Raw genomic sequence first — 23637 nt, 5'->3', positions numbered from 1 at the left:
TTCAAAATTATCATTATTTTCATCTTCAAATTTTGGAGTGTTGACGTTTAAAAACCCAATGAGTTTCATAGCTGTCTCTCCAGGTGACTGCTGGTACCAGAGCATCATCCTGTAGTCGGTCTTTTCATGGCTGCAGAAAATCTGCACTTTGGATCCAACGTCTGTGATGAACTCTGAGGGAAACTGATGGACCTCAAATCCCAGACAGACGCCTGGATAGAGAATGAAGAAAAGATTATTTTTAAATCACAACAAATGATATATATTTAATGAAATTATTTCCATGTTCAGAAGATAAATGGTAAACAAACATTACCTGTCAGGCAACAGAAAAAGAAAAAAATAATCATGTTGACCTTCCTTTGATAAAGTTTCTAAGAGTTTAAACATTTAAATTGCTGCGATTTGACATCAGATCATATGACTGATCCCACAGAGGTTTAAGAGGAAAGTGCTGTGAACACTATGCTTGCTTGGATCTTACCAAGATGTGGGAGGAGTGTGTTTCATTTTAAAAGGGTTTTTCTTTCTTCGTGTGTATAGTAGACTGCACTATGCTCAGGTGCCTTTAGCTCGACTACAAACTGAGTAACTTTAGCATTCAACACTTTTATCGACACCCTCCTTATTGAAGTAGCTCCTGCATGTTTAGATATTAGTATTCATTGAGCTTGTTGAAAACATGCAGTTCTTTGAATCTTTGGGCTGAAGGAAGGACAATACTCGGTGTATATATGCTCAATCAACAATCATTTATTTCGGTACAAATCACAATAAGAGCATTACAACGTCCGGACGGGAGAGATGCTACCAGAGGGTCAGGCACATGTCTCAAAATGGTGACGGGTTGCTCAGCTTTTTATAGTCTCTAGTGGCCCCCAGCTAGTCGTAAAAGCCAAAACATCACATTCTTTCTCTGTTACAGCGCCTAAGTTATGACCTCGGCAGTTGTTTCTCTGCTTTCTGTAAGGTGGGGGTGTGGAATGTGGTCTATCTATCTCCCCTGTCTTTAGACACAGAGTCTCCTGCTTACAACCTTCTCTTCATGATTCAACACTTAAGCATGTCAAGAAAGCAGTGTCACACATTCCCAGCAGATCAAGGATACAGAGTGATGCACATTTATCTAATGAACTAATATGTGAATATGTTCTGTTAACTCAAAAGTATAATGAGAACTAAACTACATACAGCTCACACACTCTATATTAAAGGGTATAATGTGATCTACAGCAGTATTCTAATTTAACTACTTTGATTACATATATAAGGTAACATATAATAACAGAATAATATCACAATACCCTCTTTTGATCTCTCATTAAAGAGATCACTAATAACAAGCACTTCAGCGTTGCAAGGTCCAGGTTTTCTTGATCCTGAGGCCCTCTGTCCCCTTTTAACGGGTGGACCATATGGGGGATGACCTCTGTGTTCACGCAGTTCAGATGCAAGCAAAGTTAGATTTACAACCATAACAGCAGTTACAGATGACACTCCCATCACTCCCCATTTTCCCACAGCTTTATTTTGGTGCTCCAGTTTTCCACTCCCATTTTAATGCCCCCTTATACCTTTCAAATGTACTTAGACTAGAACCTCTGTCTAAGGAGCTTTTAACCTTTATTTTTATTGCTGCAGCTACCAGTGTCTTCCAGTTGGGTGATTCTCAGCTTCTTTCTTCGACCTCCGGGGTTAGACCACCCTTTAGTCATTGCACAGTTCTGGGGATTATTCTGCCCTGATTTCAAACAAAGATCTGTGTATTTTGGGTTCACCGGCGTGTCCCCCTTTTTGCCAAGAGCCTCTCGAACCTCGTTGGTCTGGTGTTCCTGGTTTTCGCCAACCCCTTCATGGTTATTGCTGTGTCTGTGGGATCCATCTTCTCCAGGAGCCCAAAACGTCATGACACTTGACCCCCGTTGCTGTCTCGGCTGTCCCTACATCTGTCTCTGCTGTGAAGGGTCCTCACATCTCCGTGTCCCCGTCTGGTGTCTCTTCCTTTCTCTGCAAGAGACAGAAAACCAAAACACCTCTCTCCCTAGCCTTGATAATCTAATATTGTTATCCATTGTTCTTCTAATGATTCAAATTTGGTTTAAAATATTATGTTCAGGACTTATTCTAATCATAATCTATGTGTGTGTAAAAGAAATCAAAAATTAGTGAACCCTTTCTAAGTCTAACACATTATACGCTTAAGTTTTACCATAGCTAAATTATTAAACACAGAAATAACGTCATAAGATGTTCATAAAACCATTGTTTGATGTTCGGACTCAACTCCCCCTTTTTGACACACTCCCATGTGTCAATTCATTGGAGCTAGACAATTAAAAGAGAAGGTTGGTGACATCATATCTGGTAACTGGTCCATCCAGAGCTGTAACATTTTGAAATGTACATACAACAAGCCAAACCACACCTTGGTCACACCAACCCTTTTCTGCCCCGAAGATGTCCAATGCCATCCTAGTATGGACTGTCAAAAGTGGCTTTAACGCTGACTATCCTGACAATCCATTTTATAACGTTTCCTGGTCAGATTTGCCAATCTCTGCACCAGGGTTTTAAACTTTTCGCCATTTCCATTAGTTGTTATTTTTATTTAGTTTCGACTCCAGATTTTAACTTTTTACCAGTTGTAATTAGTTTTTACCAATTCTTTGCTAGTTTAGTGTAGTTTTTATTTTCTGAAAATCCTTAGTTTCAATTTAGTTTTATTTGTGTTTTGCAAAAATTAAGTGTAACAAAATCCCAGTTCCATCATATTAGTCATGCTCTTCTGGTTATCCTTGGGTGTTGAGACTAATAACTATTAACTCTTGCCGCACCGTGTGGTCCTAATTTTGGTTGGAGTGAATTGATAACCTTTTGAAGGCGATTGTTTCACACCTTTATTTAGATGTCCCAGTCCTGTTGTCTCGGGATACATCACGCTGCCTTATCTGGGGTTAGCTGTTTTCTGGGGATGCGGGTTGTGTGGGTGAGCTCTTCAAGGAGGGGGAGTGTGCTCCCCCTGATGAGGTCTTCTAGGTAAGCTAGGTTAACCTTCTTGTGTGGGCTTTTCAAGTGCACTTTAAGGTTAGTGGGACTTTTAGTTTTATAAATGTCCCTCATGACCCCCTGATGACCCAGTATTTCATTTTTGCACACTGTAGTACACATTTTAGTTTTTGCTTGTAGCTCGCATACTCTACTTGCCACTCCTCTAATTCCTGATGTTTCTTAGAGAGGGCAACAGTACCTTTAAAATTATATCACATGTGTGGGGGTGTGGCCTTGCCAATTGTTTTGCCCACCTTTTCAAAATGGCTGGCGTGCCCACAAGCACATTTCATGGAAAAAGAAAGGTAAGCTTGATATTTACATTTAAAATGTTTTGTTAAACTCAGATTTTTATTTTATTCTTTTTGCAAGTACCCCTCCTCGGTGGCGAGAAACTGTTGGTGTGGTCAAGTGGGTGCTCTAGAAACAAACGCTCAGGACAGAACAGTTATCAGTCATGTACTTCCTACAAATTTTGCATATGTTTTATTCCATATTGATCCTCTGAGTGTAATGGTACATTTTAATTTGAATTTATCCAAACTAAACACAATATTTTCTTTATTTACTTTGCTCTTGTTCTTTTGCAGTACCACATCCTATCAAATGTCCCTGTCGATTATATTCTACATTTAATAACTTACTATTTCAAGTGAGAACCTAAATCATGTGGACCAATGTTTATTATTGCATATCTCTATTCTGAATGTGGCCAGTCATTCATAGGTATTGTTCAATTTTGGCGATTTTCCTCTATAAAATTTAATTGACTTTTTACAGTGGCCTGCTATGGTTAATAATAACATATTCCAGTCATGAGTGGTATCAAAAGTCTTCTCCACTGTAGCATTTGGCATTCCCAATAATATAACATGATACCTTAATCAAAACACAGTTAATATAGCACAGTTTTCTTGATGCAAACATCAGTAACTCAAAATCAGCAACCAAAGTGTTAAGTCTGCAGTTCATACTTATGTGAAGCTAGAGTCTCCTCCTCCAGTCTCTCTTATCCTCCTGCTCCTGAAAAAAACAAAACAAAACAAAGCGAAGCATCCACCCTTCTCTTGTCGGCTGGGTGAATTGTTTATTGGCATTTACTAATCCTAAAGTGGGTGCAGTCATTGTCTCAGTATCAAGTCAGTCAAAACTTTTAGTCGACAGTCCATCCCAGTCCATTCGCATGCATACCTCCATACACATTCATACCAGATGTTGCTGATAATGGAGTCTCCCGCGCAACCTATTCGAGCCTCCATCACCAGCAAGATGACGTCATCATTTTAAAGGAAAACAATTCCTTGTTGTTTTTTGGGCCGGATTGACTCGGTGCAATCCTTTTAGATCAGTGTTCCCTATAAGTGAATTTCTCCCAAGCCAATTACAATCATGGAGAAGCACACTTTGCAACTGTTTACAGTAATAATATTTTATAGCGCTTTAAATTTCAATCTTTCAGGCCTGGTTCAAAGAGCTGATTGTTAAATCATAAACTCACAAAATATCAACATATCACCACCGGTGGATCACACCTCTCAGATGTTTTTTTCTCCAGTGCACTGTAACAAAAACGAAAACAGACATAACCAACAAAACACTAACAACAATAACACAAACTAGGGCCCGTTGCAGACATGTCCAAGCATAAAACTATCCCTCTCTCGCTTACGAGACAGAACACAAGCCAAAGCTCACTGATAAAATCAAGCTAGCGCTAAACCAAAACCAAACAATCAACCAGAAATTCACAGGAACATTTTGCTTCCTGCCGGGACAATATTGTGTGGGAATGAGAACCTCAGGTGCCGTAACACCTTTTGTTCCTCCTTGAATTAAAACTCAATCACAGAAAATGCCGTACTCCAACCTAAACTTACACTATTAATTCATCAATTTCACTCTGTGCCACTGTTCCTCATCAGGGCTGTGTGAAGCACAGCAAAGAATTCAGTCAAGGCCTTGAGCCATAAACAGACCTCACGCACAGACATTGTTTTCATAACCAAACCGTTTTAGAGCTTATTCCTGAAATCTACATAAATGCCTTCTAGGTGACATATAACACATTCTAAGTAATCAATGGCTCCTCATAAAAATTATGCATTGGGATGTTTGTGTGCAGCATTTTGCATATCAGCATAAGCAAAGCATTCTTCATTGCATCAGCGTGTATGTGTGTGTGCGTGTGGATCACTCTTTATTGCACAAGCGTGTGCATGTGTATGTGTGTGCATCACTTCTCAGTGAATCAACATTCCCGTGTGTGTGTGTGTGTGTGTGTGTGTGTGTGTGTGTGTGTGTGTTTCTCTTCATTCTGAGTCAGTGCATGTAGATGTGTGTGTTTGTGTGGGTGTTTGTGTTCATCACTTTCCTGTTCTGGTGTTCTGGGTAAACCACTGCCTGAAGCATGGCCTGGGGTCCTGCCCCCCCCTCCTTTTTCAGTTTGTTTGCGACCATTGCTGCTGCTGCTGCTCAAAATTCAGTCCGTCCTGGTTCTGACCCCAATTGGGGCAGTCCTTTCTCCAGTGTCGATGTTCACCGCAGGTGAAACCTGCATCTTCTTCTGTGTTTTTGTCCATTCTGAGGTGCCTTCTGTCCTCAGTTACTCCTCTTGTCTCGGTCACGCCCTTTTTCGCCACCCGATCATCCGTGTTGGTCCATCACTGTCCTGCACAGTGTGAATGCAAAGTTATCAAGGTCAGCATTCTTTCGCTCGGCCTTACTTGTCATTCGGGCTTGGCGGGCGTCTCGTCACAGCTCTGTCAGCTGACGCAGTCTGGGAATTTTCCCCCGTGTAGTGAAACGGGCCTTAGGTTTAGTGCTCTCCGTCTCGGCTGCATGAGATCACATTCCTGCAGGTCTGTTGACATTCTCAGGTCGTTGTTGTGGGTCCAGCTGTTGCAGCATTTGGTCAGTGTCACGTATGGGGGAGAGCAGGAGTCCAGTCAGCCTCGGCTTTCAGGGCCGGCAAAGCAGCCTGTAATTAAATATATATATAGAAAAAACAAAAACAAAACAAAACAAAAAACAAACGAAAAACAAAAACAAACGAACAGGAAAATGATGTTGTGTTGGCTGTGTTATTCAGAGGGGAGACAATGGGGCCAGGCCCTGTGTCAGCCTTCTCTCCCCTTTTTTTTGTTTTTTGTCTCCCGATATAATCAACTCCTAACCCACCAAGTTGACAGGACAACACCGGTATATGTTAAAATTCTTAAGATCATGTTTAAAAGCCCAAAAAGGAACTTTCTTTCATTCAGTAATCACTTTTATTAATCAATCAACAGAAAACATGTCACAATTTGAATCTTTTAACCACTAAATTTGTTGTGTCTTGCCTGGTTGGTTAGACCAGTGTTCCTTTTTTTTTTTTTTTTTTTTTAGTTAAATTGTTGTCCTGCAACCCAGAGGGTTTCTTTGTCAGTAATGTATAGACTTCATCATTTAAGTATGTTAATTTTTCTTTAACCTTGCTGGAAAATCTTCACGTGTTCATGAGTGTAAGCTGTTTCTTCATTGCGTGTATGTGCATTTGTATAAAAGCAGGTTAATTTTATCTTTTCTCAAACTAGGCGTTACCTTAAAAGGAGCCTTTCTCTCAGATTTCTCTGCTTGTGTGTGTTTTTGTTTCACCTTTTTGTTGTGATGCTCCGGACGCCTTCCCAACCTCCACAAGTCCGTTGGCCCCAATTTTATGTGTTAAAACTTCTCTTAATTTCTCCTCTAATTCTCTCCTCGCTGCTGTCTTTTTCACAGCTGCTGATTCGTGCTGGGTGTGGTTCCCATTACCTATAATTTTGCTTCGGCCGCTGTGCTTGTGGGGGCAGTTGGTCCAGGTCCGCAGCTTCCTGTATTAACACACTAAGAGATTTATTTAATTTCATTTTCATCACTGTTAAACAGATAAGCAGGCAACCCGCCTACCTTGACAGCGTAAACTGTACGCCAGTCTCCCAACACATTCCTCTCTGTACTCCTCCATAATTCTCCACTGCACACCTCTTACTATCTCTCCTTTTTATTTTTATTACACCACAGAGTAATACACCCAATTATGCCCGTCTATCTCTATGTGGCTCCAAATTCCCTCTTTATTCTAATTTCACACTCGTCAGGGGACAGGCACACAACAATTTCAACCACTGAAACGAGGAATTCAACCTTTTTATTTCTTCACTAATCTAGACTCAACGTTTGTTCGCAAAAATGTGTCTTGTTCTAGTCCGGAATAAATGTGAACCCGTGATTACACGGCCGTTCCAGTGTTATATCCGTAGCTATGCGGGGGCCCTCACCTCCCCAAGTCACCACCTCGGCACCCGGACGCCGCCGGTCCTGGCCAAGCGTCCCCGGACAGGAGGGTCGCCACTCCTAGGGCAAATATTCCACAGGTACACTAGGCATCAACCTTTGATCCTAAAATGTGTATTTGCTCTAATGTCCTCCTAATCAAACACATTAACCGTCACTGTCACTGTGTTCACGCTTCACACTCCACACAAAACACACTCAGAGCGCGCCTCAGTCACACTCTCCCTCAGTGCGCGCTTCACCCACAAGACAGCACCCAGAGCGCGCCTCGCAGCTTCACACACACTCTCTCACCCAGAGCGCGCTTTGACACTCACACACAACACTTTTCCTCAGCGGGAATTTTACACAGAAACCTCTGAGCTCAACTATTAGATCTTCTTAAAGCACACTGCACCATAGACCAAAATACCCTTTTCTCTGCGTTTATGACCGCCACAACGGAGCAAAGTCGCATCATAAAAGTGATGCTTGCATCCCCGAAGTTATACCAGACATCATAAACCAGGTTTTGCTCTATGTACTTCTTTGGCAAGTAAAATTTTACTTTGTTTTATGACCGCAGCCCTTAAAAAAAACTCGACTGACGCCACAAACCACCGTCAAACCTCTGTTCAATGTACTAAAATTAGCACCAACCACTACTGCACTTCACGGCCGCATATCACCGGAACACGCCGTATCATAAACCAAACCTACGGACGTGTTTCGCTCTCGCGTTGCCAGTGTTTAACCGCACCGTGAAGCCAGCATCTGCTTTTCCTTAAATCAACTTCTATTTCACAGCCGGCAAGAGCCAGGACGTAACCGACATCATAAACAAACTTCAAACCTCGACTTCAATGTACTGAACTAATGGCCGCGTCTTCAGAATAAATTCTAACGTATTATTGCTACAGAAGCCAGTATTAGACAAAATTAAATGTGGAAGGTAAAGTGGCTGCAACTAGCTCAACGTAGTATCTTATTAGTTTCTCGGTAGAAGCAGTTTACTGCAACTAGCTCAACGTAGTGTCTTATTAGTTTCTCGGTAGAAGCAGTTTATTTAACACACTGGAATTCAGCCTCAACTTATGTTGTTAGTATCTTGCGCCAAAAACCAGACACCGACAAATTTACTGTGAAAATACATGTGACTCAGTGAACAGATTAATTTGGAAAGCCCAATATGCACATTTGGTATTTATAATACAACAGGCTGTGCTTACCTTTTTATTTTTGGACCGGTCCTCTGTTCACCTCGCCTCACGATCTCACCAAAGGTCAAATCTACACCTCCTCAGCACACCAAAGATCCGGGTCACACGGCACCAAGTTGTTGAAAACATGCAGTTCTTTGAATCTTTGGGCTGAAGGAGGGACAATACTCGGTGTATATATGCTCAATCAACAATCATTTATTTCGGTACAAATCACAATAAGAGCATTACAACGTCCGGACGGGAGAGATGCTACCAGAGGGTCAGGCACATGTCTCAAAATGGTGACGGGTTGCTCAGCTTTTTATAGTCTCTAGTGGCCCCCAGCTAGTCGTAAAAGCCAAAACATCACATTTTTTCTCTGTTACAGCGCCTAAGTTATGACCTCGGCAGTTGTTTCTCTGCTTTCTGTAAGGTGGGGGTGTGGAATGTGGTCTATCTATCTCCCCTGTCTTTAGACACAGAGTCTCCTGCTTACAACCTTCTCTTCATGATTCAACACTTAAGCATGTCAAGAAAGCAGTGTCACACATTCCCAGCAGATCAAGGATACAGAGTGATGCACATTTATCTAATGAACTAATATGTGAATATGTTCTGTTAACTCAAAAGTATAATGAGAACTAAACTACATACAGCTCACACACTCTATATTAAAGGGTATAATGTGATCTACAGCAGTATTCTAATTTAACTACTTTGATTACATATATAAGGTAACATATAATAACAGAATAATATCACAAGCTCCATCGCCACCTAGCGGAATGACATAAAGTCTTTTCTAATATCCTATTAAAATGTATGCCTGCTTCTATCAAAGGTTTTGGTTGCATTTTCTAGACTCTAACAGTTGATTTGAGCTGTTTTTCCTTTGTTTTGTTTTTTCTTTTTTTTCTTTTTTTTTTTTTATATACACACCAGCTGGATTTTAGTAGAATTTGTCAATGATTGAGGAACCTGTGGAAAATACCATCAGAATCCTTAAAGAATATAAAGCAAAGAAAGAAAAAAAGACCTGAATTGAAACCCAAAAATCTGTATAAGAATGTTATTTGTCAGCAAGTTTAAGAGAGCCGAGCCTTTGGGCTGTGCAAGCCCACATAGTCCTTCTATTTTATATCTTCTTTTCTTATACATCATTATCTCAGTTTATTCACCTATGGGAGCTCATAAAGGGGTTTGGCAACTATTTAGAAACAGACCTCCGACCCTTAATGTTGATGGTTATGTCAAATAACATTGTTTTGTTTGTGTGTTGCTTATTTGGGATTCCTTCTTAGTTGTATAAACAGTGTATTAGTAAATATGACTGGATTAAGCCACAAAACAACCACTCAAGCAGGTGTTTGAGAACTTGTCTCATCCAAACCACAAGGATGAAAAATATTGTTGAGTTTTTGTAAAGTTCAGAGGGACTTTGTGTCATTGTGCTTTACTTGCTGCACAATAGTACGTTGCACTGTGCTCTTGTCCTTGAGCTTTCTTGACTATCAGAGAACCGTTTTTTGCTGTAATCGCACTCAGGTCGCCAGTGATTTCAAAATTATCGTTATTTTCATCTTCAAATTTTGGAGTGTTGACATTTAAAAACCCAATGAGTTTCATAGCTGTCTCTCCAGGTGGCTGCTGGTACCAAAGCATCACTGTGTAGTCGGTCTTTTCATGGTTGCAGAAAATCTGCACTTTGGATCCAACGTCTGTGATGAACTCAGAGGGAGACTGACGGACCTCGAATGCCAGACAAACACCTGGATAGAGAATAAAAAGATTCTTTTTTAAATCGCAACAGATGATACATTTAATGAAACCATTTCTGTTGTCAGAGGATTTTATTGTATGCAAATACGTTATTACCTGTCAGACACCAGAAAAAGAGAAATTGAATCATTATGTTGTTTCTTTGGCAAGAAACATTTATTTATGGATTTAAACTGCTGGGATTTGACATCAGATAACCTGACTGACCCCACAGAGGTTTATGAGGAAGTGAAGTGGGAGGAGCATGTTTGGCATTTTAATGTCAGCATGATGAGCTCCTGTCTGTGAACAAAACACCAGTTGACTCTTACTAACACCCCCTTCTTTTAGGCAACTATGCTTAGATGTCAGTATTTCTTGAACTCCAGCGCCACCTACTGGAGGACATAAAAGTCATCTCTAATATCAGATTAATTGTCAGGCAGTTTTTGTACAGCTTTTCCTACTTCTCACAGCACAGTGCATGCTGACAGCACAAAAATACACACCGCTGTCATTCTGCTGCAAGTTATTCACAGTAAGAGCTCCGTTCTCAATGGCTTCTTTAATGGCTGAATATTTGTTTTCAGGCGCCCCGCCATAGTCCGGGTTCCCACGAAATGCTGTGTAGACAATGAGCCTCATGGTCTCTCCTGGTCTTTGAATGTACCAGTACATCTGAGTATAACGTATATCTTTGCTGTGGCTGCAGTTCATCTCTGCAGCTTTGTTGAGGAAACGCCAGCTGATTTCAGGGTATTGAATCACATCCTGGGAATGACCTGTGGAAAAAAACCAAAGTAATTCTGATCGTTCTTTGAGAAATGTTCTTCAGCCAATACATTTAAAAAATGAAAGCTTAGGAATCTATTGCACAGTTAATATGTCCATGTACCTTGCAGCCACAGAGATGAGACGAAAATCGTTATGAGCACTTGAGCAATCATAGGGATAATCTACAAGGAGATGCAGCTGGTGTTGTAAATATAAGACCTGCTGCTATTTATAATGGTAGAGGGAGGCTACAGGCATTACTTCAGTTACTTCACAGTAAGGACCTCCCATTCCAATATAGGATTAGATTATTGGTTAGAATATAGGTGCAAACACATGTGAGCTCTAAAAACGATGAGATTGTTTTGTATTAAGGAGCTGTGATATGCAGCACTGTGGTAAATGGCAGCACAGAAGTACACTGCACTGATGTTCACAGTGAGATCTTTAATTGCTAATGTGCAGTTCTGGCCTTTATTTGCACTCCCATTTGTTTTCACATTGAGGGCAGGCTCTAGAATGAATTCTGAACTGCATCACAAACATACTGCTACCTTATGAAAGGGAAAGGGAAGGGTAAGTCCTCAAGACTGCAAAAAGAGGTCATTCATATTACTTTTACTACTGTATATGCATTTACCCTGAGAATGTGCTAATTTAAAATGTCCTTATTAGCAAATGTAATGTTTGGGACTAGTTATACATGACAGCTTTTAAAATAGACTTACATGTAGGAGGGGTATATTCAGTTTAAAACCATCCTCTTTGATCACTTTGAGATTTTGTATTAAGGGGAGGGGTTTTCAGTTCAGTGTGCATCACTAGCTGCACAGTAGTACACGGCACTGTGCTCAGGTGCCTTTAGATGGACCACTTTAGGTATGGTACGCTGTTAAGTTTTGTGATTACACACTGCATGATTGTGTAGTTAACTTTCCATGGACACAAACCAAGCTAGACTATGTCTTCAGGTTTTTGGAAAATCCAAGGAAAAACACTTACAAAGAGAGAAAAACTATAGATGATATGAAGTATTTTTTGAATCCAGTGCCACCTACTGGGAGGACATAAAAGTCAAGTCATTTCTAGTATTAGTTTAATGGTGAGTTTTTGTACAGCTTCTCCTACTTCTCACATCACTGTGGATGCTAACGGCACAAAACTACAGACCACTGTCATGTAGCTGTGAATGATTCACAGTGACAGCCCCACTTCCAACTATTTCTTTGCTGGCTCAGTTTTTGTTTTTAAAGAGTACATAGACAATGAGGGTCATGGTCTCCCCTTCTCAAACCACTTTGTTAGTTTTTGTTTTGTCAGGGGTCCCACCATAATCTGACTTCAGCCAAATTGTGTCGAGGATGAGGCTGGAACGAGACCTGTAAGAAATGGGAGGTCCTTCACAGTAAGGACCTCCCATTCCAGTTATGGATTATAATCACAAGACCAATGTTGGTTAGAATGAAGGTGCAAGTGGTTGTGAGCTCTAAGAGATAAAGACTAAGAGTGAAGTGGTTTTTGTATTGAGGAGCAGTGATATATAGTACTGTGGTATCTAGCAGCACAGAAGTACACTGCACTGCTATTCAGGGTGAGATCTTTTAGTATTAATGTGCAGGTTTGGTGTGGATTTGCACTCCCTTTGATGTCGACCCTCCATCCAGGCTCTGGTGCTCCTTGGCTTACTACCATGTATCCCAGGAAATGAAGCTGTTTGCTTTTTGTTTGCTTGTACCAGAGGATCCGATCATAGCCATCTATACTGTGTACACAGTTGATTTCAGCTGTTTGTTCTTGATTTTTATACATATTAGCTGGAGTCTAGAAGACTTGGTCACTGAGTGAGGAACCTGTGAAAAATATCAACAAAAACCCCACAACAATGTAAAACAAGCTGTATAAGAGTAAATCGTGAAAAACTGAAAAGTTAAGAGTGCATTACCTGACACGAGGATAATGTTAAAGGTTATGCAGAAGAAAGTGATCATCATGTTGCTTTGCATGATTAAGGAACAGTCCTCTTAAGTCTACTGTGCTCTCATAACTCAGCTGTTGATCATTTCTGTCATTTCCTGGTAATCCCTCCCATCAGGAGGGATTACCAGTGATGCAGTAAATTTAGCAGCTACTGTATTGTAGACGTACTGCCATCATACTAAAGGACTTAAAATAGCAAAGACCTGAGCTGAAAAGAAATTTGTAAGAGAATATTAAGTCAGAACCTTATGGAACACGTCCCTCCAACAAAAATATATTTTTAAAGACTGTTCAGTGATGCATTTAATCCAGAATACAAAATGCCATTTCAAATTATTGAAAGAAGGCATCATTTTGTCCGTATTAACTGAATTGTTTTAGAAATTATTAGAAACTGATAATTAGTGGCTGTATGTGTAAGTAACTGGAATTTGATCATATCAAGTGGGAGGAGTTTTATCTTGGAGAAAGTGTCATATTTGTGTTCTGTGAGTGTTTCTGAGCCACTCGAGTAAAAGTGGCGCGCTGAAAGATGTACTGGTTGTCTTTACTATACTTGGTGTTAAAAAATCAAATTCATCTTTGCCTGAATAATATCTAGAATTTATGATTAGATACATTGCACAGCCTTTAAGATTTGTGAATTGTAGTATTTCACGTACTAAGGTCACTGCATAAAGAGGTCTTTGCAACTCTTAGTACCACAAAAGTCAAAGTAAACTTTGTCATCTCTGCTGTATCCAATGCAGCATACAGAGAGACGAGACGACGAGTCTCCGGTTACATCAGTATAAAAACGAGCTAATAAATAGATAAAAGAAGGAGGGAGAAGAAAATAAATAAATATACGCTTAAGAGTTACAATTAGAATTTACAGTTTACAATTTATAATTTGGAGTGGTTTAAAGTGACCAGTGTAGCAGCTTGTAAACCCAGAGCAAAAAAGATTGTCCATAGAGCAGCAGTGGTTTACACACCAGAGGTAGTGGTGTGTAAAGTGCAAAAAAGTCAGTTAACAGATTGTGTGAGTGTGTGTGGTGAGGGAGGGCTGGTGATGAGTTCAAAAGGGACTGCAAGCGTTAATAGTAAAAAAAAAAAAAAAAAAAGGTCAGGAAGAGCATGTGTGCTGTTTTGAGTCAAATAAAGCAAAGCTTCTCAAATTCGTTGCTATTTGCAGGTTTCTTCCTGTTAATGTAAGCAGTACTTACTCTAAATAACATGCATTCTTAAAAGATATTAGAAACAGGGGTATATCAGTACAGTTTTGTACAAATCAATCGAACCACAAAACAACAGCTAATGCAGGTGTTTGAGAATGAATGTGGAGTTTTGTAGAGTTCAGAGGGACTTTTTGCCACTGTGCTTCTCTAGCTGCACAGTAGTACACTGCACTGTGCTCTTTTTGTGTCACTTTGACTATCAGAGAGCCATTTTTTGCTGTGTTGCCACCCAGATTTCCATTTATATCGAAATGATCTTTATATTGGTCTTCATCAAATGTGACAACTTGGTACTGTAAAAACCCAATGAGTTTCATAGCTGTCTCTCCGGGTGGCTGCTGGTACCAGAGCATCACCCTGTAGTCAGTCTTTTCATGACTGCAAAAAATCTGCACTTTGGATCCGACATCAGTGATGACCCCAGAGGGAAACTGACGAACCTCAATACCCAGACAGACACCTGAATAGAGAATGACAAAAGATTGCATTTAAATAAAAGGAGATTAGACATTTAAGGAAAGAAATTCCACTTTCTGAAGGGCTTATTGTGTGCAAACAAGGCATTATTACCTGTCAGGCACCAGAAGAAGAGATGATGAATCATGCTGACACTTTGCTGATAAAGATGTTTAAGATTTTTAGGGATTTAAATTACTACAATTTGATGTCAAACCCCCACTGATCTTTCTTAAAGTTTAAAAGTAAAGTGAAGTGAAGTAAAACACTATACTGGCTGGGATCTAACCAAGAGGTGGGAGGAGTAGCTTCAGTTTAAAACATCCACTTTTATTAATGGTTCTGTTTTGTTTCAAGGGGAGGGGTTTTCCTTTCATTGTGCATAGCTAGCTGCACAGTACTATACTGCATTGTGCTCAGGTGCCTTTAGATCAACAATAAACTGAGATGCGTTCTTTTCTTTCTCTGCTCTCAAATCTCCAGTAATATTGAAGTGTTTCTCCAACAGTTCCTCATTGTCTTTGGACTATAGCAGCAATGTATTTCAGAGCTTGGTCTTCTGTAGCATGAGCATGATTTTCCATGGCTGCAGACCAGCTGGGTTTGTCTCATACTGTTCTGAAAAATTTCAGAGGTGCTTGGTGAACTTCAAAAGTTAAAATGAGAGAAAATTAATATTCTACAGTGATGACATGAAGTGGGACTCCTAAATGATGAATTTGATTACCAATAGACCAAAACAAACTGACGTCAGCATGATGAGCTCCTGTCTGAAGACAAAAAACTGAGTGTCTGTAACATTCTTTTTTTTGGGGGGGGGGGGACTTATAATGATAAATATTATAAGTTGCAGCCACAGAGATGAGACAACAAACATTATGAGCACAGCAATCATAGTGATAATCTACAAGGAGATGCAGCTGCTATTTATAGGTGGAGGTGTTGTGGAAGTTTTCCATTAAATAAAGCCTGCAGACGAGCGGTGAGCGGTAGCTAACATTCTTTAATCAAAACACAAAGAACAGAAAAACCAAGCTTGGTGGAGAGCCTGCATGATCGCGCAATGCATTATGGGAGCGCAGCGCCATTTTCGGGGTCTACGAATCAAACCAAACACACTGTGTTGGAACGATGACTACAAGAAAGATGCTTAAAAGCAGCTCAAAAGAGAATGAACTGTATAGAGACCGATTTCATTCAGAGGCGAAGCAGCGGTACTTGCAGAAAATAGCGTGCATTGGAAATGTGGACCCGTATGAAATAAGGCCGTGGAGTAGAAACCCTGAAGACCAACCGCTATTGACGTAGCCTGACATATTCTCGTACCTTGTCTGTGGAGTCAGCGCGTACAAGTCGTCATTCAAGCAAAGGTAAGTCAGCTCGAGTACTGCGAGTGAAATGCGTTTGATTTCCCTGCAAACATTCAGATTAGTGCAGCATAAATTCATTCATGAGGGGAAATGACAGTGAGAACATGTGGAGGCTGTTAGGTGGATAACATAATGAGTTCAGTGCACTGATGTGACACTGTCCTGAAGGATTGTTATTCTTTATGGTTAAAGAAATTGCACTAATTTATTAATGTTTATTATAAATAATCCTTATTATACATCTTGCTTCCATGTTTGTATCTTGTGTCACTAAAAATACAATTTATTTTAATTTTATATATTGATCAATGACCTGCAGAATCTCCTTATCATATTAAGTGATTCATAATTGTCACTTTATGCTTTCTCCATCTCTAAAGTGATGACATCCTTGCATTACATCCTTTAGGTTCATTTTCTGCAGGCAGGTTTCTGACAGAGAACAGGCCGATTTAGAATATAACATGCAGCGTTCTATAGATGGATACATAAAAAAATGAAAAATTACATGTATGTGCTAACTTTCTAAACACTTTGTTACATTTATGATAAAGTAGATAAAACACATTTACGTCGGCCTTGGCTCATTAGTTCTTTTCTTTAAATGAACTTTGTCTGTGTGTGTTTCAGGTCCTGCACTCTCAAAGACTGAATGAACCAGCATTGCAGCCATGGGTCACTGTGAGCATCACAGGGAAGGTTGAAGCCGCCCACGGCACCTGTATGGCCGGAGTCGCAGAGACCTGCAGCCATGTCGCTGCTCTTCTGTTTAATGTAGAAGCAACAGTGTTGATCCGTGGCACAAGGACTGTTACAGATGAACCTGCATACTGGGTTTTGCTGGGTAATATGACCAAGATACAGCCAGAGGTTGGCCATAAGATAGACTTCTCCTCTTCAGCTGCCCAAAAAAAGGCTCTTGATCAAAACCTAAACAGACCATCTGTAGTGACAGGTAAAAGGAGGGGTCCTCAAAACAGAAAAATCCCACCTGCTACTGTGGAGGAGTTGTCACTGCTATTGGATACTTTGCTGGAACACAGTAAAGCTGTGGGTTGTGGGAATGACCCATAATGTTTTATCTAGGGGTCTAGATTTATGCCTGTAGTGCACTGTCATGTAAATAATTTGCATTTACTGAATATATACTGACTGAGTCCCACTGTTCAAAAGTTGAATAAAGAAACAAACTAATTTTTGCCTCTTTTTTTTTAATTTATTGAAACCACCTTATAGAACATCACATCAGTTACAATGTAGAATCCATGTCATTTATAGTTTACAAATGACAAAATGTTTACACAAAATCATGAGTGTTTACATGACATCACCCACTACTAACATTATTGACTGTATCTTTTGAAAAAATACAGAAATTTTAACAGCACAATACTTAAGAATATTTAACAGGAGCAGGTTTCATTCTTCCCTGGTTTTATTATCACACTGTTCATCAAAACGGCAGCAAACCTTCACCATCTTATCCAGAAGGGTCACCTCTTCACCCTCACATGGAAGAAGTAATCTGATTGGCATGGTGGTATGTTTGCAGCAGGTCCCTTGTGTAGCGCTGGAACCCAGTCACGATGTTTCATCCATTTCATAGGCTGGTTTGCTGCAATAATGCCAAATAATTAGCATCTGTATAGATAGAAGGTAGTTCTGCAAAATCACTCACTAGACCCCCAAAATGGCGGATCGGGCCAAAATCCTTTCCACGCCCACCCCCCGTGACATCACGCTCCAAAGCCCTATACAGTAAAATAATGTGATTAATACATAAATAAAAGAAATTCCTATACAGAGGCTACAGGTATTACTTCAGTTACTTCACAGTAAGGAATTATTAATGTGATGTAATGAGGACTTGAGCAATCATAGTGAGACTACAATGAGATATAGCACCTATTTCAAATTTTTAAGCCTGCTACTGTTTATAATGGTAGGTGAAAGTTAAAGGCTTTGCTTCACAGCAAGGATCTCCTATTCATGATTGTAATCACAAGATCAATGTTGGTTAGAATACAGGTGCAGGTGGTAAGTGATAAAAATTGGTAGTGAGGAGGTTTTTGTATTGTGGATCAGTGATATGTAGCACTGTGGAATCTAGCAGCACAGAAGTACACAGCACTGCTGTTCATGAAGAGATCTTTAATTATCAGTGTGCAGGTCTGGTCTTTATTTGCATTCCCACCAATTGTCACAGTCACTCCAGGCTCTACAGATGAGCTTGTTCCCAACATGTATCCCAGGAGCTGCATTTGGCCGGTTTTTGTTTGCTTGTACCAGAGGATTTGATTATAGGTGTCTATACTGTGTGAACAGGTGATCTCAGCTGTTTCTTCTAGATTTTTATACATATCAGCTGGATTCTGGTGGACTTGGTCACTGAGTGATGAACCTGTGAAAAATATCAATGAAAACATCACAAAAAATGACAACAAGGAATATGAGAGTAAATGTTGGAAAATGGAAAAGTTAAAGTGCATTACCTGACACGAGGATGATGTTAAAGCTTATGCAGAAGAAAGTGATCATCATGTTGTGTTGCACGTCTACATTCATGAACATTATGTCTTCTGTACATTCAGTCTGCTGATCATTCACGTGTAATTTTTGGGTAAACCCTCCCATCAGGAAATCGGCAGTGATGCAGTGGATTCTGAAGAGCCACTGCACTACAGACATGCTGCCACCTTATGACAGGACTTCAAATGGCAAAGACCTAAACTGAACAGAGATGTGTAACAGAAATCATAATGTGGATGGTTATTTCCTCAGGACTGTGCAAGCTCCCTGTAGTGGTTCTAATCTGTGGTTATACACTGGTGACCATGTTAGAAGGTAAAGACTCTACAATAATAATAAGATCATGTCCCAGTGTAATAAAACTATCACATTGGTACAAACACCAAATCAAGTTTAAAGAGAACTAGCAACTATTTCTTCCGTTTGGCAACAAACAGCATTTTGATGCAGCACCACTTCAGGCAGATGTTCTGAAAAACACAGTCATTTTTCCTACTGGTTAACATGATGAACAAGTACACAGTCATAATTGTTTTAAAATTTCTCAGATTATTTTGAAATATAATTTTTTATATAATATAATGTTTGACATGCTACAGCTTTAATCAGCTTGTTAATTTTGCAGACAGTTTTTCTCATCATCAGTTCATTGATACATTTAATTCAAGAGAACAGAAATGATGATGGAAACAAGTTTAAAGGCTTCATGTTTGATGTCAAACATGTTCATTCATATCCAACATGAAGGTGGTCTGTGGGGGCGGAGGTGCAGCCTTATTATGTCCTCTTTCATTTGCACTGATATCGCTTTAGATTTTATACTGAATTGTGAGTTTGAAGCTACTAAATACAGTTCAACACTTTGACTAAACAGGCTGGCATGGCCATGAAACTACTTCTCAGTCAACTACTCAGTGAAGTATTGAAAATGGGAGACTGTTCAAAGCTGTAGTTCATAAACATTTAAAGCAGTGCTTGCGTTAAATCCATTTAATTAAAGTTGAAAGTCAGCACTTTGATCACATCATTTTTGTGTGTGTTTAATTTAAAGTCCACTGTGGTGATCTACAGAGACAAAATTACAAAAATTGTGCGAAATAATTCTGAATCTGTATATTCAAGCGACAACTGAATATTTTATTGTTTATTCTTTACTATTTAACTTTATCCATATTTTCTGTTCTGCTAATCTTCACTGTTTCACTGTTGGTCATGTCAAGATGCAAAGATTTGTTTCATTGTAAAACTAAAACTAGCAAACTTACCATCTGTTTTTCTAGTGATGAATTACTGTGAGCTTAAGTTCCAGCATGAATCTCTATTCTCTTATTTCACCTGAATTATCCAAAAAACTTGGGTTGCTTTTAAGTTTTTATTACACACTAGAAATCTCATTAGTCTGGTAAAATTTTAATAAGCCAGCAAAACTGTATCAAAAGTAAAAACCAAAAACCACAAAAACAGGTGTCTCAAATCAGTTTATTTTCTTTTTTCAAACCACTGATGATTCCAGGCTGTGGGGTTTTTGTAAAGTTCAGACAATCTTTTTGTCATTGTGCATATCTAGCTGCACAGTAGTACACTGCACTGTGCTCATGTTGTGTCACTTTGACTATCAGAGAGCCATTTTTTGCTGTATCCCCACTCAAATCTCCTGTAAAATCAAAATGATCTTTATATTGGTCTTGGTCAAATGTGACAGCTTGGAAGTTTAAAAACCCAATGAGTTTCATAGCTGTTTCTCCGGGTGGCTGCTGGTACCAGAGCATCACCCTGTAGTCAGTCTTTTCATGGCTGCAGAAAATCTCAACTCTGGATCCAACATTTGTGATGAACTCGGAGGGAGTCTGACCAACCTTTACACTCAGACAGACACCTAGAAACAGAGAAAATGAATAATCAGCATATAAACTAAATATAATTTGGGATCCTTGGATGATAAATGTGATTACCAGTGAGCCAAAACAAACTGAATAATGTCAGCATGATGAGCTTCTGTCTGAAAACAGAACAGCGAGTGATATGAACATTTTCCCCATGCACACTTTTATTGACGCCCTCCTCTTGAAACCAGCTGCTAAAGGTTTTGATGTCAGTATTTCTTGAGCTTCATCGCCACCTACTGGAGGACATAAAAGTCAAGTCATCTCTAATATCAGATTAATTGTTGAGCAGTTTTTGTACAGCTTCTCCTACTTATCACATCACTGTGTTTACTGACAGCACAGAAATACACACCACTGTCATTCTGCTGCAAATCATTCACAGTTAGAGCGCCGTTCTCAGCTTTTGCTTTTAGAGCTGAATATTTGTTTTTAGGCGCCCCACCATAGTCGGGCACCCCACCCAAAGCTGTGTAGACGATGAGTCTCATGGTCTCGCCCGGTCTTTGAATGTACCAGTACATCTGGCTATGAGATATATCTTTTTTGTGGCTGCAGTTCATCTCTGCAGCTTCGTTAACATAACTCCATCTGATTTCAGGTTGTTGAGTCACATCCTGGGAAAAACCTGAAAGAAGAAAATATAAATGAATATTAAAAATACTCTGAGCAAACGTGTTCAGGTCTTACACGAACAAAAATGATTAATGTTTATGTACCTTGAAGCCACAGAGATGAGAATATGAAAGTGATGACCGGTTGAGCAATCATAGTGTTATTGTACAATGCGATGAGAGAGACTTTCATTATTTAAGTCTCCTGCTTTTTATAATGGTAGGTGGAGGTTAAAGGCTTTCCCTCACAGTAAGGACCTCCCATTCCCTTACTGGGTTATAATCACAAAACCAATGTTGGTTAGAATACAGGTGCAAGCAGCTATGAGCTGTAAGAAGACTAACAGTGAAGAAGTTTTTGTATTGAGTATTATTGTTATGTAGCACTGTGTAACTAGCAGCACAGAAGTACACTGCACTGCTGTTCAGGTTGAGATCTTTAATTGTCAGTGTGCAGGTCTGGTCTTTATTTGCATTCCCATGAATTGTCACAGTCACTCCAGGCTCTAGAAATGGGCTTGTTCCTACCATGTATCCCAGGAGCTGCAGTTGACTGTTTTCTGTTTGCTTGTACCAGAAGATTCGATCATAGTTAGTTATCTTGTGTACACAGTTGATTTCAGCTCTTTGTCCTTGATTTTTATACATATCAGCTGGAGTCTGGAAGACTTGGTCACTGAGTGAGGATCCTGTGAAAAATGTCAACAAAAAATCTCACAACAATATAAAACAACAAATATGTGAGTAAAGGATAAAAAATTAAAAAGTAAAAAAGGTGCATTACCTGAAACCAGGATAATGTTTAAGATTATGCAGAAGAAAGTGATTATCATATTTTGTGGCATGATTATATTCAAGAAGTTGCATGTTAAGTCTTCCGTGCTTTCATAACTGTGTATTCAGCTACACTGATCATTCATTTGTCATTTCTGGTTAAACCCTCCCATCAAACAATGGGCAGTGATGCAGTGAATTCTGAGCAGCCTCTACGCCACAGACATACTGCCACGTTATGAAATGGCTTAAAGTGACAAAAACCTGTAACGGATTGTCCTTTTTCAGCACCTCACCATGTTATTCTATATCTCCTTGAACATCTTCATCATCTTTTCCTTCATCTATGCAGAACTATCTGCTATCTGCTCAGGAAACTGTGCATCCAGGCTTCAAGCAGCACCATTGGGTCAAAATTGATGGTGCATTAATATTCTCAGACCACACCAGTGAGTCCCAAAGTTGCTGACAGCTCAGAAGTTGCTTTTTATTTCCTTTTAAAATGATTGTTGTCATAGCTAACTTGATGCAGAAGATGTTTCCTGACCAACTGTTTCAGTAGTTTGACAGTAGAGGTGGTGTAATAACTCAAAAGGCCTTCCAGAGGATATTAATAAAAAGAGAAGCATATTTTTATCTGAAATGGGAGCTCCTTTTTTTAAATCTCTTGCATGAATCATGTACCTGGAAGCCACAGAGATGAGACAACAAATGTGAAAAGCACTTGAGGAGTCTAAGGCTACGTTCACACTGCAGGCGGAAGCGCATCAAATCGGATTTTTTTTTTTTTTGACCCTATGCGACCCATATCCGATCATGCTATGACAGTGTGAACGGCACAAATCCGATATTTTCAAATCCGATCTGGGTCACTTTCGTATGTGGTCCTGAATCTGATACATATCCGATGTTTTAGAAAGCGACTGCTGTTTTAATGGTCATGTCGCATTAAATCCGTCTTTTACGTCACTGACACAAGACAGACAGCAATTATCAGCGCCCGATAAGACATCGCGAACGCTTCCTGGCCATCCAGTGTAGATGTCAGTGAAACTGTTGGGAAGACAACGTAAACATTTTATTTGTACTGTATAAACTGCAGATTCTGACAGAAATCTGCAACTATCCTTTGAAGCACCGCTCCTCTCTAAAACAGCAATAATTAGGATAATTATTAGTTATCTACATTATTATGTAAATAACAAAATAACTTAAAGCAAAAATTGGTAAACGTAAAGTCTGAAGTCTTTATATTAAGGGCCATCAGTCAAACAATATTGTTTGCTCTGGGTCTAAACAGAGCGCGTTGTGTGTGACATCTTCTTTTGCGCATGCAGGCCGCTTTGAGGGTTCACACTAGAGCGCTTTTGCTGTCGCATTTTATTTGTAGTGTGAACAAGCAGACAAAAAAATCGGATTTGATCAAAAAATCGGAATTGAGCATTAAGACCTGCAGTGTGAACGTAACAATAGTGAACGTAACTCTACAATGAGAAGCAGCTGACATTGTAAATATTAATGCCTGTTGTTAATTAAAACCTTTAACCTCCTCCTATTATTATAAATAAATCTAAGGACCTCCCATTTTAGTACCGGATTATAATCACAAAACGAATGTTGGTTAGAATACAGGTGCAAGTGTCTGTAAGAGATAAAAACTGGCAATTGGAAGGTTTTTGTATTGTGGATCAGTGATATGTAGCACTGTGGTATCTAGCAGCACAGAAGTACACTGCACTGCT

The 23637-nt window shown here is 39.6% G+C and overlaps 1 protein-coding gene and 1 long non-coding RNA gene across 2 annotated transcripts in view; both read right to left on the bottom strand.

Moving 5' to 3' along the window:
- The window catches only part of LOC308389659 (immunoglobulin lambda-1 light chain), a gene marked incomplete at both ends in the record, with an annotated part of 73226 nt that overhangs the window by 31947 nt on the left and 17642 nt on the right, over window positions 1-23637 (bottom strand).
- Window positions 1507-9283, bottom strand: LOC308389554. The gene is made up of 2 exons (XR_013970303.1): window positions 8568-9283; window positions 1507-6025 (listed from the first exon to the last, which is right to left on the bottom strand). It is a non-coding gene; the product is annotated as an uncharacterized lncRNA (long non-coding RNA).

The sequence above is a fragment of the Rhamphochromis sp. 'chilingali' genome (assembly GCF_963969265.1).
Source record: "Rhamphochromis sp. 'chilingali' genome assembly, chromosome: 21".
In the NCBI taxonomy this organism is placed as follows: domain Eukaryota; kingdom Metazoa; phylum Chordata; class Actinopteri; order Cichliformes; family Cichlidae; genus Rhamphochromis; species Rhamphochromis sp. 'chilingali'.
This window is presented reverse-complemented; position numbering and strand designations above follow the sequence as displayed.